The sequence below is a fragment of the Pinus tabuliformis genome, chromosome 3_2, assembly GCF_031772625.1.
Source record: "Pinus tabuliformis cultivar Carrire ecotype Pingquan chromosome 3_2, CPIR1, whole genome shotgun sequence".
In the NCBI taxonomy this organism is placed as follows: domain Eukaryota; kingdom Viridiplantae; phylum Streptophyta; class Pinopsida; order Pinales; family Pinaceae; genus Pinus; species Pinus tabuliformis.
The window spans coordinates 355,494,557-355,501,510 of NC_142302.1; positions in this window are offsets into that span (position 1 = coordinate 355,494,557).

The following is a 6,954-nucleotide window of genomic DNA, read 5'->3' on the forward strand; positions in this document are numbered from 1 at the left end:
TTCTGTCATCATCATTCTCTCATCCTGAAGATGGATCCCACTTGGGATTTGAAACGTTGGTTCAAAAATGATAAAACTGTGGATTCTCCGGTCAATTATTCAAAAGATTCAAGCCACAGATCTCTGAAATCCACATATATTTGGATTTTGATTGTATATCTTTCCAATCACCCTTCCCACAAGGGAGGTGATAAGTAAGCCTACAATTACAATTTTTTATGATATGACATCTAATAAAACAAGAGAAGGATTGCAATTCTTTAAAACAAAAGCAAGAAGGAAATACAAGAGAGTGACCAAAGCCTGTTTGTTCGACCTGTTATACTCCTATAGTAATAGGTGTCATATTTCATGATTGACTGGTTGAGATCTCTAATATGTTCATCCTTTCCTTGCTGCAAAGGTTTCCATATTATCAAAAAAAAAGAAAAAAAAATTGTAAAGAATGTATACCCTAAAAGAAAAATCAAAGGGCAAAAAAAATAAATGGTCAAAAGAAAAAATGAAAAGAAATGAACCCCAAATAAAAATAGACCAGGAAAGTGTGCGAGTCCAAATGCCACTACTATTTCATTTTTTGTAAATAAAGCATCATGTATAGCTTTTTGAACTTTTTTCCACAATTGATGAATGGTCAAATAGCTTAATCTTGGACGTTCATGTTTGAATTTCATGTTTTAGAGATAGAGAATAAAATCTGTCCAAACTATTTAAACTTGGCAGATAAGTATATTGGTAGAGAGAAAAGGAGCTCAACTGTTTAATATGAGCCCTTGGAAGAAATAGGTGCAGACTTAGATAGGCTTATCATGCAAAAAAAAGAAAATTGATTAGGGTTTGCCAATCCAAGTGCACCCAAGGAAAGAGAAGAAAAAATGTTAGGCAAAGTAGGCTCGGTAGGTAGATTGTAGTTGCAGAATGAGACTTGTGATAGGTTTTGTCTCTAAAAACTGTGATAATTTTACCTTTATCACAAGTGCCATGGAAAAATATTTCTCTTGGAGCAGCTCAAGCGAGGCAAATTTCATAACTAATTTCCCTTCATGATTTTCCCCAATAATTTACTAATTTTCCCCAATGATATTGCGATCTACTTAACATCACCGAATCACTCATTTCATTCCATAACGATTTCCTAAGTAAGAATCTGTTTTACCTAGGAATTAGCCATATTTCTTGTATAAACTCTTTTTTCCCCTTAAAGCCTAATTCTAGCACTAAGCGCTTTCATTTACATTTCTTTCATATTAACAAATTAAATTTATTATATAACTCCCTTGTAAATGTTTCCCTACCCATATTATGTATATATAACATAAAAAACCCAAAATGTTAATATTCGCCGCCCTAGTTAACTATAATTGTATGTCACTGTTTCAAATGGGGATTAATAGTTCATCTGGAATTGATTAATAACCCACCGCGCTCAAATAATGGAATTAATCACCATCAGGGTTGATTAATAACCTAACCAATCACCCCGCAAACCAATGAAATCAGCCCCGATTTGATTTATTAAACCTTAAATATGATCGGGCCCGTCGCGTTAATTCCCCGCCTTCTCTGTAGAGCGTCAACTGTTTGATCAGCGCCCTCACATCGGACGACCGATAAACATTCGCAACCCATCTTTCTCTCGTTGTTTACCTACCGGGAAACCGGCGGTATTGCGCTCGTACCATGGACACGTGTCGCCCGCCCACCGTGTTCGCTACTCCTCTGCCCAAAACCACCAAAGCCCAAAAGCGGTGCAGGAAAAACAGCTTACCAGCCCCCCCGCTGGCCCTCACTGATGTCATCTTGCCACATCACCCCTCGCTGATGTCACCCGCCATGTCACCATTCGTACTGCCATGTCACCGCCACGTCATTCGTCCTTTGAACCAAAATTTTCCCTCCAAAATTCTTTTTGCCAAATATATGGTAAAAAAATCATTTCTGTTGTATTTTTGCTGCAAAACAGTGCTCCGGGTGTAAAAGGGATCGAGGTCGCATTTCCAATATTTCGACTGCCTCCCGACCAGAAAGCTCCATCAACGAGCTCGTGGCCTCAATCAACCCGCTAGTTATAGTTTTCTTCCTCTTTAAACACAGTCTAAAGCAAACAGAGGGATTTCCAAAGCTTGCAGAACAGAGAAACCGACATATACAGAGATATTTTGGGCTAAACACCTGACATATATGAACAAAGAAAACAGGGTACACAACAAGTCAAAGAGTATTAGAAGAGAATTAAAGTGTATCAGTGCAGAATTAAAGGCAAATCAAATCAGAATTAATGAATATCGGAGTCGACTAAGAGAAGCAGATCAAAAGTTAAAGAAAAGTTAATTCAAATAGTCGGCATAGAGCTACAAAGGACACATGTAAGCCGAACCCTAAAGAGCCAGCCTCCAGCACAGCATCAGATATCTTTTCCGAGTCGTTTCTATGTTCTCTTGTAAATTACTTTAGGTTAAACTTAGATATTATCTTAGAGCTTTTATGAGATACTGGTTGTACATATTTTTTTGTATAAATACCCCCTTCATCAGAGTTTTGATGGGGTTGGGTGTGCGCGGATTTCGTTAGACTTTGTTGTAAATACTGAACTTTGGAATAAAAAAGCGGTTGGAAACAAACTGTTGTCTGGCCTACTGGATGAAGAATTGATGCACAGGACCTGTCACAGAATTCTTGAATCAACCTCCGGATCAATAAGTCCCTTATAATTTGTGTTTTGCGGTTTTCATGTTTACTATATCATCTATGTTTCATGATTTGAATGATAAAGAAAAAGATTAACTCAGAATTTGCTTAGCTGCACTCTGTTTTTAGTCTTTATTACTCTCTGTGTTTTCTTCAGAATTAGTATAAACAGTGAATTCTTAATTGCTCATGTTTCTCGATTCTCTCATATTGATTATTTGATAAAGAATTCTTAACTGCTCTTTGTCGGTAAGCATCCATATTCCCTCTTTCAATATGTTGAACGATTCTTAACTGCCCTTCACCCACTTGAGTCCATTCCATCTGATTCCAGCCTTTATTTGTTCCCTGTTTGACTACCTTGCTCTATGATGCCATCCTATGTTGAGAAACCAAATCCAGAAAGCCATCCTTATTTAACTCCATCATGCCTAATGGATTGAACTCTTCAGTTTTAGCTCTTTGTTCTATTGAATCTCACCACCCAAACTTAAAACAAAAACCTTGTACTTCATAACTAGCCTAAAACCTTCAAAAAACAAAGCTAAATCATAAAGGGAGAGCCCTCTCTGGATGCAGATTGGCTAGAATCTGTATCTAAAAGATTGGTCTGTGGTTACCTCAGTTGTATTCTCTTTCTTACAACTTTTCAAAACAACCTGAGTGATAACATCATTGGCAACTCCGCTGGGGAACTGAATAATTGTTTGTTTCTACTGTTTTCTGTATAAACTACATATGGAGCCTGAAGTTAGCTAGGTAGCCTTTGAAATTCTTTTTCTTTTCAATTGCAGAAGTAAATAAATGCTACTTCAGTCTATCTCCGGTCTAGTTTATGTTTTGAACAGTTGTTTCAAATTCTTGATCAGTTCCTTCTTTCAATAAATCTTTAGGAAAGTTTAAAACTCCCACATTCAAGACCTCCTAGAAGATATTGTTAAAGTTGTATTATCAAATCTATTTCAAGAAAAAAACCAAAAATAGACCTAGAAAATGGCTTCAAAAAAGGTTCATTACACTAGATCAAATCCTAATCCTAATCCTCCACCCGTGTTTGAAAATCCTAATCTCATTTCTAGGATTGTTAGAAGATAAGAGAGCCAAGAAAATTCTGCTAGTTCACACCTTGACAAACATTTGCAGAACCCCATCCAATCTGAGCTTACCTCTGGAAAAAAACCAAATCTTTCTATCCTTGCTGCAACTTCTCCAAGTTCCCCATCAACTCCTCAAGCTACCTTTTCCACTCCTCCATATTCGACATACATTCCTATTGTTGTCCCTACTCCTCTAGTTGTCACACTTATTTATGCAAACATGGCAAACCGATATACTCCCCTAAACTTACGTGCAAATCCAGGGGCTATGCCTCAAGATCATCAAAGTAAAATCACCTATTTTGACTGTACTGGCACTTACACAGCTCAACAACATGCCAAGAAAATGACCGACTATTTTGAAAACTATGAGATTTATGATGATGATGTTAGAATGAAAGTTTGTGTTCAAAGTTTAACTAGAGATGTTAGAACATGGTTTACATCCCTCCTTGCAAATAGTATCAATGACCCACAAGCTCTTTGTCAGACCTTCTTGAAAACCTAAGAAGAGGCACACAAGAAACTCTCCAAGATTACTGTACCATATTCAACAATGTTTATAATTCTATTCCTCAAAATCTCAGACCTCCTCCAGATTTGGCCTTAATCAAATTCCCTGATGCATTTGACACTGATATGGCATAGCAACATAAGGAAAGAACTCCTATAAACTTAGAAGAAATGCAGAGTATAGCTTTCAGTGTTGAGGCCAACCTGATATCTAAATGGTCTAGAGCCAGAGCTGAAAGAAGGATACCTTTCAAAGAAGAACCATCTGCCGTTGAATAAAAATTAGATGCAATCATTAAAGGAATGGATAGGCTTGGAGATAGAGTGGAAACAATTGAGAGAAAATCCCCTTGGGATGGTCAACCAAGTAATACTGCGAGAAATCCAAATTTCAGGAAGAATCAAAATCCTAACACTGGAAAGACAGTCCCTGACCAAAATATTAGGCCCCCATTTCAAGAAAATTATGCTGAAGCCTGAACTTCTGATGAACCAATAGAAGACACTCAAATCAATTTGATGGGATTCAACAATGAACAACAAGTTTTCTTGACCCAAGAAGATCAAGAAGCTAACATTCTTGAACAATTCCAAACTCAGTCAGGTGAATCATTTGACTTTAGGGAGGGATATGATACAACCATTTATGAAGTCCACAAACAATACAATCTGAGGAGTAGAAGAATTGATGTCCTTGAAATCAACAAACAGAAAGATACCAAACAACCTAACAAAGGTAAGATTAGTCTCCCCCCTGTACATATTCTTTCTAAAACAGACCCTTACCCAACTAATCCAATTGTGTAAGATATATCAGACAATCAAACACCTAACAGAAAATCTTCCATTGTTATTCCTGCTAAGGAAAAAGAAGAAGAGCCTCTAGAACTTGATTTGGAACAAATTGCAACCCATAATCCCGGTCCTCAAGAAGAGAAAAACGCAGAAAATTCAGCTGTCTGAAGAATAAAAAATCATACCGAGAAACCTTTCAACCTTGAGATAGAATTAGGAAAACTTAAGATAGTTGTTCCATTATCAAAATTAGCTAAGCATGATGCCTACAAAAGTCAAATCAGCAGATCACTCAAAAGTTCTGTGAACGAGGATTCAAAATATTTAATAAACGTTTTTGATGACCAGCCTAAACTGATATTTGGCCCTGAAGTAAATGGAAAAACAACAGAGGGACAAGTTCCTCCTTTTTATGTAGCTTTAAACATTCATGATAAAATATTCCATAATTCCATGTTTGATTCTGGTGCTTCCCATAACTTAATGCCTAAATTTGTAATGGAAAAACTTGACCTTGACATCACCAGACCATATAAAGATCTTTTCTCTTTTGATTCAAGTCAACTCAAATGTTTGGGTTTAATCAAAGATTTGTGTGTGTCACTAGTCCAATATCCTGCCAAAACCATCTTAATGGACATAATAGTAGTAGACATCCCTCCAAAATATGGTATGCTATTTTCTAGATTTTGGGGTGCAAAGCTTCAAGGATCTCTACAGTTAGACATGTCTTATGTTACTATTTCAGTGTTGGTCCACCCAAGAGACTATACAGAGAGACCTTAATGAATTATGTAGTAAGTAGTCAAGAGAAACCTCAAAATTTTCCTATCTACTCAGTGCATTCAGATATGGATTATTTTATCCTTTACAATCCTGAAATTGATTCCCCACATGAAATAAAAGTTGTGGCAGATGAAACAGAAGAAACAACAAATGAAAAGTCTAGTGCCCAAATCCAAGAGATCTCTGAAAATCATGAAATGTTGGATAAACCAAAACAGTTTGAAAACCCAAATCTCCCTACTAAATAGATCCCTGAAACTCCAGATTCTAAGTATAAACATGAAATCATTTGGTACTTAGAGTTTGACGGTCCTGTGAACAATTTAGGAGCAGGGGCAGGGGTCTAGGTGCACAAATTTGAAAACAAACATGTTGAAGGTCCTGCCTACAAGTTAAATTTTAGATGCACTAGTAATATGGCTGAATATGAAGCTCTGTTGCTAGGTCTTAAACTTCTGAAGAAATTGGGAGCAAGTAGAGTGTCAGTCCTAGGGGATTGTGATTTAATCATTCAATAGATAAAAGGGAAGTTCTTGACAAATGATCCCAGATTAAAAGAATATAGAGGGACAGCCATAGAAATCCTCGACACGTTTTTGGAAACCCAGCTTACCAAAATCCCAAGAAAACATAACTTGCAATCTCATAGCCTAGTAATTTTTGCCAGCACATGTAAATTACCATTTGAACCAAATCATCCATTCACAACAGAAGTTAGACACAGGCCAGCCATACTTGACAATGAAGAACTGACAAGTGTTTGAAAATGATAAACATATCAACAAATTTTTGACCCTAGAAGAAGAATTTTCCAGCACTAACGTAGATGAAGATACACTTAGTGAATTCGATCCAGCCAATCAGATAAAAACAGACATTTTAGTAGAAAATACAAGTCAAATGCTTCATCCAACAAAATTCTCCAAAGAGGAAATACAAGAGCTCAAACAAACAGACATTGATGAAATTATTGAAGGAGAAACTGAAATTATCAATTTGAAAGACAATCATTTGCCTAAAGGATTAACTCCTTTGGAAAATCTCTTTGATTTCAATGATATTCCAAGGAAACCTC